Below are 11,022 nucleotides of genomic sequence, written 5' to 3'. Positions count from 1 at the left end.
ATGAGTCAGCGGGCGAGCGGACGGATAACCAGGCCTTTTCCTGTTCCCAACGCCGCTGTTCGGACAGACGCCACAGAAGGCTGCGACGCCACGTTTGTTCGTCTTTCCTCAGAAGTTAAACTGCCCCGCTACATTCGGACGAGGATAAAAACGCTTTTATTTTCATCCTGAACGTGTTTCCTGTGACGAGGAATGAAATGAAGATGTTTTCTCCTCATCTTTGGACAAACTTCAGGCCTAAAATACACAAAAAAGACACTAAGTTGTGGTAAAATACTTAAAAATACACTGAACAAAAAGCACAAACATACACTAAAATGAACAAAACATAAGATAAGACATACATAAAATATGTTAAAATACACCGGAACAAAAAAAAATGCATTAAAATGCACAGAAAATATACAAAATACACTAAACTACACTTAAACATAAAGAAATTACACAAAAATACACTAAACAAAACACATACACTAAAATGTACAAAACATAAGCAAATATACATATACTATTTTAAAATACACTGAAACACAAAAAATGCACTAAAATGTACAGAAAACATACAAAAATACACTAAAATGTTTTTTTAAAAATTGCTAAAATACACAAAAATACACATAAATCTTAAAAAATGCTAAAAGAAAAAAAAAAAAAATACACGAAAATATATATTTTTTCAATATGTTCAAATAAACTAAAAATACAGTAAAATGTATAAAAGTCTGTTCAAATCCAGTACAAACCAAACCAATGCCTTTAAACTGGTTTGTGTGCGGGCGTGTGTTCTTAAACTGGTTTGTGGTGCGGGCGTGTGTTCTTAAACTGGTTTGTGGTGCGGGCGTGTGTTCTTAAACTGGTTTGTGTGCGGGTGTGTGTTCTTAAACTGGTTTGTGTGCGGGCGTGTGTTCTTAAACTGGTTTGTGTGCGGGTGTGTGTTCTTAAACTGGTTTGTGTGCGGGTGTGTGTTCTTAAACTGGTTTGTGTGCGGGTGTGTGTTCTTAAACTGGTTTGTGTGCGGGTGTGTGTTCTTAAACTGGTTTGTGGTGTGGGTGTGTGTTCTTAAACTGGTTTGTGTGCGGGTGTGTGTTCTTAAACTGGTTTGTGGTGTGGGTGTGTGTTCTTAAACTGGTTTGTGTGTGGGTGTGTGTTCTTAAACTGGTTTGTGGTGTGGGTGTGTGTTCTTAAACTGGATTGTGTGCGGGTGTGTGTTCTTAAACTGGTTTGTGGTGCGGGCGTGTGTTCTTAAACTGGTTTGTGTGCGGGTGTGTGTTCTTAAACTGGTTTGTGGTGCAGGCGTGTGTTCTTAAACTGGTTTGTGTGCGGGTGTGTGTTCTTAAACTGGTTTGTGTGCGGGCGTGTGTTCTTAAACTGGTTTGTGTGTGTGTTCTTAAACTGGTTTGTGGTGTGGGTGTGTGTTCTGAAACTGGTTTGTGTGCGGGTGTGTGTTCTTAAACTGGTTTGTGTGCGGGCGTGTGTTCTTAAACTGGTTTGTGTGCGGGTGTGTGTTCTTAAACTGGCTTGTGTGCGGGTGTGTGTTCTTAAACTGGTTTGTGTGCGGGCGTGTGTTCTTAAACTGGTTTGTGTGCGGGTGTGTGTTCTTAAACTGGTTTGTGGTGTGGGTGTGTGTTCTGAAACTGGTTTGTGTGCGGGCGTGTGTTCTTAAACTGGTTTGTGTGCGGGTGTGTGTTCTTAAACTGGTTTGTGGTGCGGGCGTGTGTTCTTAAACTGGTTTGTGTGTGGGTGTGTGTTCTTAAACTGGTTTGTGTGCGGGCGTGTGTTCTTAAACTGGTTTGTGTGCGGGTGTGTGTTCTTAAACTGGTTTGTGGTGCGGGCGTGTGTTCTTAAACTGGTTTGTGTGCGGGTGTGTGTTCTTAAACTGGTTTGTGTGCGGGTGTGTGTTCTTAACTGGTTTGTGGTGCGGGTGTGTGTTCTTAAACTGGTTTGTGTGTGGGTGTGTGTTCTTAAACTGGTTTGTGTGCGGGTGTGTGTTCTTAAACTGGTTTGTGTGTGCGGGTGTGTGTTCTGAAACTGGTTTGTGGTGCGGGGTGTGTTCTTAAACTGGTTTGTGTGTGGGTGTGTGTTCTTAAACTGGTTTGTGTGCGGGCGTGTGTTCTTAAACTGGTTTGTGTGCGGGTGTGTGTTCTGAAACTGGTTTGTGGTGCGGGCGTGTGTTCTTAAACTGGTTTGTGGTGCGGGTGTGTGTTCTTAAACTGGTTTGTGTGCGGGTGTGTGTTCTTAAACTGGTTTGTGTGCGGGCGTGTGTTCTTAAACTGGTTTGTGTGCGGGTGTGTGTTCTGAAACTGGTTTGTGGTGCGGGCGTGTGTTCTTAAACTGGTTTGTGTGCGGGTGTGTGTTCTTAAACTGGTTTGTGTGCGGGCGTGTGTTCTTAAACTGGTTTGTGGTGCGGGTGTGTGTTCTTAAACTGGTTTGTGTGTGGGTGTGTGTTCTGAAACTGGTTTGTGTGCGGGTGTGTGTTCTTAAACTGGTTTGTGTGCGGGTGTGTGTTCTTAAACTGGTTTGTGTGCGGGTGTGTGTTCTTAAACTGGTTTGTGTGCGGGTGTGTGTTCTTAAACTGGTTTGTGTGTGGGTGTGTGTTCTTAAACTGGTTTGTGTGTGGGTGTGTGTTCTTAAACTGGTTTGTGTGTGGGTGTGTGTTCTTAAACTGGTTTGTGTGTGGGTGTGTGTTCTTAAACTGGTTTGTGGTGCGGGTGTGTGTTCTTAAACTGGTTTGTGTGTGGGTGTGTGTTCTTAAACTGGTTTGTGGTGCGGGTGTGTGTTCTTAAACTGGTTTGTGTGTGGGTGTGTGTTCTTAAACTGGTTTGTGGTGCGGGTGTGTGTTCTTAAACTGGTTTGTGTGTGGGTGTGTGTTCTTAAACTGGTTTGTGTGTGGGTGTGTGTTCTGAAACTGGTTTGTGTGTGGGTGTGTGTTCTTAAACTGGTTTGTGTGTGGGTGTGTGTTCTTAAACTGGTTTGTGGTGCGGGTGTGTGTTCTTAAACTGGTTTGTGTGTGGGTGCCTGTTCCTCGAGGCTGTTAAAATTCCGCCGCTCCGTTCGTTGGAGGCTCTGGATGCTTTTATTTTCATCCCAGAACGTGTTTCCTGTGACGGGGAATGAGAAGTGGCGTTCCGACCCGGTCCAGTTAGCAGCGATAATAAAATGAAGAAGACGCTGCGACAACGACATTAAAAATAAAAAACTGCTCTCAGGGTTTGGAAGTAAAGCCACAGACCAGGCACCGTTCCATTTGAAAACAAACATGAACTGAAGGAGGTGGAGGAACAACAGCATAAAAAACAAACAAACAGAAGACGGACGGACAGACTGGTTCTGACGGACAGACTGGTTCTGACGGACAGACTGGTTCTGACGGACAGACTGGTTCTGATGGACAGACTGGATCACATGACACTGGACCAACCACAGAACTGGACCTCCAGTACAGCCTTAGAGTCACTGGATTAAAGTCTGTTTTATAATAATATTATACTTTTATTTATTTTGTCTGATGTTCATTTTTATTTCCTGTGGTTTTGTTGAGGTAAACATCTGTTACAGAAACATCTGTTACAGAACTTTTAACCCGTACAGACCCAAACGTCCACCTTCAAAGGCGTCCGCACACTGTGCGATTATTTCGATCGTTGTACGCAGCTCCATCTCAAACTGTGCGAATCAGTGGTAAAGTCAGGCTCACCATTCCTGTTCACACTGTAGGACCATGCACCAGAGGAAGCACCACACTGTAGGACCATACACCAGAGGATGCGCCACACTGTAGGACCATACACCAGAGCACGTGCCACACTGTAGGACCATCCTTACACCAGAGGATACACCACGCTGTAGGACCATACACCAGAGGACGCGCCACACTGTAGGACCATACACCAGAGGACATGCCACACTGTAGGTCCATGCACCAGAGGACGCACCACACTGTAGGACCATACACCAGAGGATACACCACACTGTCGGACCATACACCAGAGTATGCATCACACTGTAGAACCATACACCAGAGGATACACCACACTGTAGGACCATACACCAGAGGACACACCACACTGTAGGACCAGACACCAGAGGACGCACCACGCTGTAGGACCATACACCAGAGGATAGGACCATACACCAGAGGACGCACCACGCTGTAGGACCATACACCAGAGGATAGGACCAGACACCAGAGGACGCACCACGCTGTAGGACCATACACCAGAGGATAGGACCATACACCAGAGGACGCACCACGTTGTAGGACCATACACCAGAGGATAGGACCATACACCAGAGGACGCACCACACTGTAGGACCATACACCAGAGGATAGGACCAGACACCAGAGGAGAGGACCAGACACCAGAGGACGCGCCACACTGTAGGACCATACACCAGAGGACATGCCACACTGTAGGTCCATGCACCAGAGGACGCACCACACTGTAGGACCATACACCAGAGGATACACCACACTGTCGGACCATACACCAGAGTATGCATCACACTGTAGAACCATACACCAGAGGATACACCACACTGTAGGACCATACACCAGAGGACACACCACACTGTAGGACCAGACACCAGAGGACGCACCACGCTGTAGGACCATACACCAGAGGATAGGACCATACACCAGAGGACGCACCACGCTGTAGGACCATACACCAGAGGATAGGACCAGACACCAGAGGACGCACCACGCTGTAGGACCATACACCAGAGGATAGGACCATACACCAGAGGACGCACCACGTTGTAGGACCATACACCAGAGGATAGGACCATACACCAGAGGACGCACCACACTGTAGGACCATACACCAGAGGATAGGACCAGACACCAGAGGAGAGGACCAGACACCAGAGGACACACCACACTGTAGGACCATACACCAGAGGACGCACCACACTGTAGGACCATACACCAGAGGATACACCACACTGTCGGACCATACACCAGAGTTTGCACCACACTGTAGGACCATACACCAGAGGATACACCACACTGTAGGACCAGACACCAGAGGACGCACCACGCTGTAGGACCATACACCAGAGGATAGGACCATACACCAGAGGACGCACCACGCTGTAGGACCATACACCAGAGGATAGGACCATACACCAGAGGACGCACCACACTGTAGGACCATACACCAGAGGATAGGACCAGACACCAGAGGACGCACCACACTGTAGGACCATACACCAGAGGACGCACCACACTGTAGGACCATACACCAGAGGATAGGACCAGACACCAGAGGACGCACCACACTGTAGGACCAGACACCAGAGGACGCACCACACTGTAGGACCATACACCAGAGGATAGGACCATACACCAGAGGACGCACCACACTGTAGGACCATACACCAGAGGATAGGACCAGACACCAGAGGACACACCACACTGTAGGACCATACACCAGAGGACGCACCACACTGTAGGACCATACACCAGAGGATGCACCACACGTTCCAGTGTTGGATCTGGAAATACGATGTTAAAATACCAAGGAATCTGGAAGTGCGTAGACGGATGTGTACTGGCGATGTTGCAGTACAGCCCGTATTCAGACGTTGTGAGGTATGCGGGGAGATTTTAGCCTCTCATGCTATCGTACGACAGCACCATGGGTACAATGCCGCTAGTCCGATCAATACATGGAAATAATTGGTGTAAAATACAGTTTTACTTCAATTAATAATAGAATAAAATGTACAAAAACGTGTTAAATGAGAATAAAATGAGCAAAATACAAGAAACATAAGGAAAAAATGTATTAAAAAAGAAGTAAAATATGGCATAAAAGTGAACAAACACTTCTAAAGTGAGAAAAAAAATGAATAAAATCCAATAAAAATAAGGAAAAAATTAACCAAAAAACCTTAAGATATGGCATAAAAGTGAATAAATCTAAATCTGAAGGGATTTATCACTATTTATTTTGAGTAATATCCTGTGTATTTTGTATTTTATCAAAATAAATCATATATTTTCTTGTATTTAATTCACTGATCATGTAGATGTTCATTAAAGCTCCAAGTAAAGTTGAATATTATAATATCAACAACTGAGAATTAATTCTTTCCATGTATTGATCGGATTATTGGATCAGCAGGTATGAAACAGTTCAGATCAGTAGGTGGTTCTGGTTTGTGAGGGTTAACTGAGTAAACACAGGGTTCTGGATGGGAGGAAATGAGGAATTCTGTTCATTTTTCAAGTATTTTGCTCATTTTCCATTATATTTAGAAGGATTTGTTCGCTTTTACATCATATCTAAAGTTTTTTTGCTCCATGTTTCCTTATTTTTTGAGTATTTTGCTCATTTTATTCTTATTTTACGCCCTTTGTTTCCATGTATTGATCAGATTAATGAGTATGAAACAGTTTAGATCAGTGGATGTTTGGGTCTTTACGGGTTAAACATGAGAATTCCCTTTAAATCTAGTGAAAACCTGCCCCCCCCACCCCCCCACCCCACCCCCCTCTGCTGTGTGCTTTCAGTGTCTTAAAATCACATTAGTCCAGACGGGTCCAGGTCGGTTTCCTCTGTTTTGTCTGAGGCGTGGTGGATCAGATCAGGCGTCTGAACGGATCCAGACTTCGGCCTCTGATGACGCAGGAGCGGCGCCCTCTGACATCACGGCCCGTAACCCGAGCCCCTCTCTATAGGAAGCATAAACATTGGGGTTTTGGTGGAACAGTCAGAGCAGACGGAGGCCCAACGCCGCTGGGGTTTCCCCTCAGATACCTGTCCAGGACCCGGACCGTCTACAGACGAGCGGACGGACGGCTGATGAAAACATAACAACCAGAGCCCCCCCCAGCCCCCCCCCACCACCACCCTACCCCTGCCCCCCCCAGACATGTCAAAGCCAGGTCTCCCAGTTCAGGCTCAGACTCAATAACAGAGGAAACAGTGGACACCTGGAGGAGGGTCCACAGCCCACAGCGTTCAGCCACAAACCTGGAGCCACAACACAAGGGCTGATGGGAAATGGGGGGGGGGGGGTGTTAGCCTTCCATTATGGGTTCACACTGCATTAAAGGAATAAACTCCAGTACGAGTGGTTTAGTTTGAATTCAGCCTTTAATGAAACCACATGACAAGTTTGAACGGATGATTTTTAGTCAGTTGTTTTATTTGTTGTTGTTTTTAATTTTACAGCTTTTTATGTTTTAATCTATTCTTGTATTTTTTTTTCTTTTATTTAGGCTTTTTATATTATTCTGTATTTATTCATTTATTTATTTTTTAATCTATTCTTGTATTTTATTCTTTCATGTAGGCTTTATCTGTTCCTCTGTATTTCCATTTATATATTTATTTATTTTTAATCTACTCTTGTATTTTACTCTGCTATTTTATTTTATTTTATTTTTCTGTACAGCACTTTGGTCCACTGTGGTTGTTTTAAAGTGCTTTACAAATAAAGCTTTTTTTAAATTCTCCCATTTACTTATAATGGACAAAATTTTAAATGTCTATAAAAACATACATTTTATTTCAATTTCCTTCAAACTTGTCACATATATACAGGCAGATGATATGATGTCAACACATGCATAGACATGATGACATCATCTGGATCCATGACAAAATAAGCTATAATACATGTGAGGGGCGGGGCTTGTCGTGCCTGGATCCACTTATTATCATGTATTTGTACTTTTTTTTTTTGTCGTTTTACTTCTTTTTACCTCCTCAGCTCATAAACGGGGCTGAACATGACCCCTGAACTAACAGGAGTTGAAGCCCCTGTTTTAAAGGGTTCATTCTTGACGCACAAACGAAACCCTGAACCCAGGCTTTAATCCACAGACGTCCTCACGGTGACGACAGAACCCCATGAACGGTTGAGTTTGGGCGCCGTCCCCTCCCCCTCCCCCTCCCCCTCCCCCTCCCCCTCCTGAACAGAACCAGCGCTGGTATCAATAATGGAACACAGATTTCCATTTGATGGCCTGTGACGCTCTGACCCCACTTTTAGAAAAAGGCTTTTTCAGGGAATATCGCGGCTCGTCTCCAGTGAAGCGCGTGGAAGAGCATGGTCCTGTTTTCAGAGGCTTTTATTGGATAAGAGCACCTGACTCCCACATGTGGAGATCAGAGCATGGATGAGGAGGTTCAGGCCTCTGGAGGAGATGGACGTCCAGGTGACGGCACCAAGAACAGCCATGTATGTTATGGGATGGACAGGCGGACAGACGTACGACCTGAAGATCAGCAGGACGACAGCGTCTGAGGGCCACGAAAGGAAATACAAACACTGGGCACTACGAGAATAAAGAGGGAAAATATTCAAATAAAAACCTGAAATTTTATGAGAATAAAGACGGAAAATGTCAAAATAAAACCTGTAATTTTAAGAGAATAAAGACGGAAAATGTCAAAATAAAACCTGTAATTTTATGAGAATAAAGACGGAAAATGTCAAAATAAAACCTGTAATTTTATGAGAATAAAGACGGAAAATGTTAAGATAAAAACTTGTAATTTTACGAGGATAAAGTTGTAATATTATGACAATAAAGTCGTGAAATATCAAGATAAACCCCATAATTTTACCAGAATAAAGTCGTTTAAAAAACCTCATAATTTGACAAACATAATGTCATACTTTTATGAGATTAAAGTCGTAATATTTGGAGAATAAAGTCATAGTTTAAAAAAACTCAATTTAACGAAAACAATGTACTTTCATGAGATTAAAGTCGTAGTATTATGAAAATAAATTTGCAATAGCACAATAAAATGTCACAGTTTATAACTTGTAAACCTTAAACCTTGTTGACAGAGTTTCCAGTTACAGCGAACGCAACAAAGAAGCAGAAACTTTCACTTCTGTCAGAGCGGACGACTAACGCTAATGTGTTGATGGTGGGCGGGGCTAATAGGCTCAGTATTTGGCCTTTGTGACATTTGTGTTTGTGTTTTTGGGTTGTTTTAGGTAGTTTTTGGGTTAGTTTGTGGGTGATTTTTTTTGGTAGTTTTGTGTTTTAGGTAATTTTTGTGTTGTTTTAGGTAGTTTTTGGGTTTTAGTTACTTTTTGGGTTGTTTTAGGTAGTTTTTGGGTTTTAGTTACTTTTTGGGTTGTTTTAGGTAGTTTTTTAGGTAGTTCTAGGTGGTTTTTGGTTAGTTTGTGGATGATATTTTGGGTAGTTTTTGACATTGTTTTAGGTGATTTTTGGGGTTTGTTTAGGTGGTTTTTAAGTGGTTTGTGGGTGATTTTTGGATAGTTTTAGGTAGATTTTGGGAAATCTTTTTAGGTTGTTTTTAGATGATCCCAAAAGAGCATGAAAAATATTTTAGAAATGTATTTTGTGTTTTATATCTGACATTTAGGTTTGTGTTTTATATCTGACAGTTGTGTTTGTGTACCGCCACCTGTACAATCGTTTACCTCTCGGACATAATAAAGTACCTTAAACCTTGAATATTTGCTGGTAAACGTAGAAATGTCTTTAATCTTCCTCCTCAAACTGCTCCTGAAACTGAGAGTCGTCTTCACTAAACTTGGCAGATTCTAAACGTAGTTGTCTGGTTCGGTTTTAAAATGTGACGTCATGTTCATGCCTTTTAATGAAGCGGTGCGTCTCCACGGAGACGGGCGGCGGCGGCAGCGGCGGCGGCAGATGGTTGGACGTCCCAGGCAGCTCCGGCTCTGACACTTCACAGACAGAACAGTTTGTCTCCAGAAAAAGACTTTCATGAATAAATGAAGGTTAAAAACTTTGTCGCGGCCAAGGTCGACCCATTACAATATGCAAATGAGCCCCGCGGGGAATAAACGAAAGAAGCTGCTCTGTGATCAGTCGCACAAACCAGGCAGAAAAGAGCACGAAAAGCAAAAGGTCAAAGAAACAACTGCAACTCGGTGATCATATACGGTCACTTTGACACCTTCAGGCCAGTGTGTTTAAGGTGGAATAGAATGCGATCCAATATGTAGGTGCAAACGATAAAGGAACAGAACTAATAACACACGTATAGTCAGAAGTATTCTAGATCCAAACAGACGAGTTCTGTGTTCTCCCCTGAACACTGTTTCTATGCTGATGACATCCATCTATCTGCTCCAGTTCCACTTTTATTTACCCTGTGTGTTGAAAAACCAAAAACAGCCCAGTCAAAAACTGTGCCTCGACCCCTAACCTCCCCCAATAACAGGTTCAGAGTACCGGGATTGGACTTTCCAGAGTTCTGGAATTCTTGGGGGCGGGGCTATATGCTGACAGACACTGATTGGTGGAACACACTGTCAGCGTTCCACCCTTCTGTTCACCCTCCAGGTTTAATCCAGTGGCGTCTGTGAACTGGTTTATTCCATTTATATGAGATTCACTTTGTGTTTGGACCGTTTGGAAAAACAAGAGAAACCAGAAGCACTCGCAGAGCGCAGACTTCCACCAGGGAAGATCAGTGGGCCCCCCCACCCCCAATCACCAACAAAATGTTATCATTTGTTCCTTGTGCCATTTATCAACATTTCCTGAAAATTTCATCCAAATCTGTCCATAACTTTCTCAGTTATTTTGCACAGACAGACAAAACAGAACCTCCTTGGTGGAGGAAACTAGAGAATGAATGATGAGGTCCATTTACAACAAACTGAAAAAAAAAAAAAATGAACAGAAAAGAAACACAGGGGAGTTTTTGGGTGGTTTGTGGGTAGTGTTAGGCAGTTTTAGGTGATTTTTAGGTAGTATAGTTGGTTTTTGGTTAGTTTGTGGGTGATTTTTGGGTAGTTTTTGTGTTTTAGGTAATTTTGGCTTGTTTTAGGTGTTTTGTTTTTTTGGGGGGGGGTTGTTATAGGTGGTTTTTGGTTAGTTTGTGGATGATTTGTGGGTAGGTTTTTGTGTTGTTTTAGGTAGTTTTTATGTTGTTTTAGGTGATTTTTAGGTAGTTTTAGGTAGTTTTTGGGTTGCTTTACATACTTTTTGGCTTGTTTTAGGTAGTTTTTTGGGTAGTCATAGGTGGTTTTTGGTTAGTTTGTGGGTGATTTTTG

Source organism: Sphaeramia orbicularis, chromosome 9 (genome assembly GCF_902148855.1).
Source record: "Sphaeramia orbicularis chromosome 9, fSphaOr1.1, whole genome shotgun sequence".
Taxonomy (NCBI): Eukaryota; Metazoa; Chordata; class Actinopteri; order Kurtiformes; family Apogonidae; genus Sphaeramia; species Sphaeramia orbicularis.
This window is presented reverse-complemented; position numbering follows the sequence as displayed.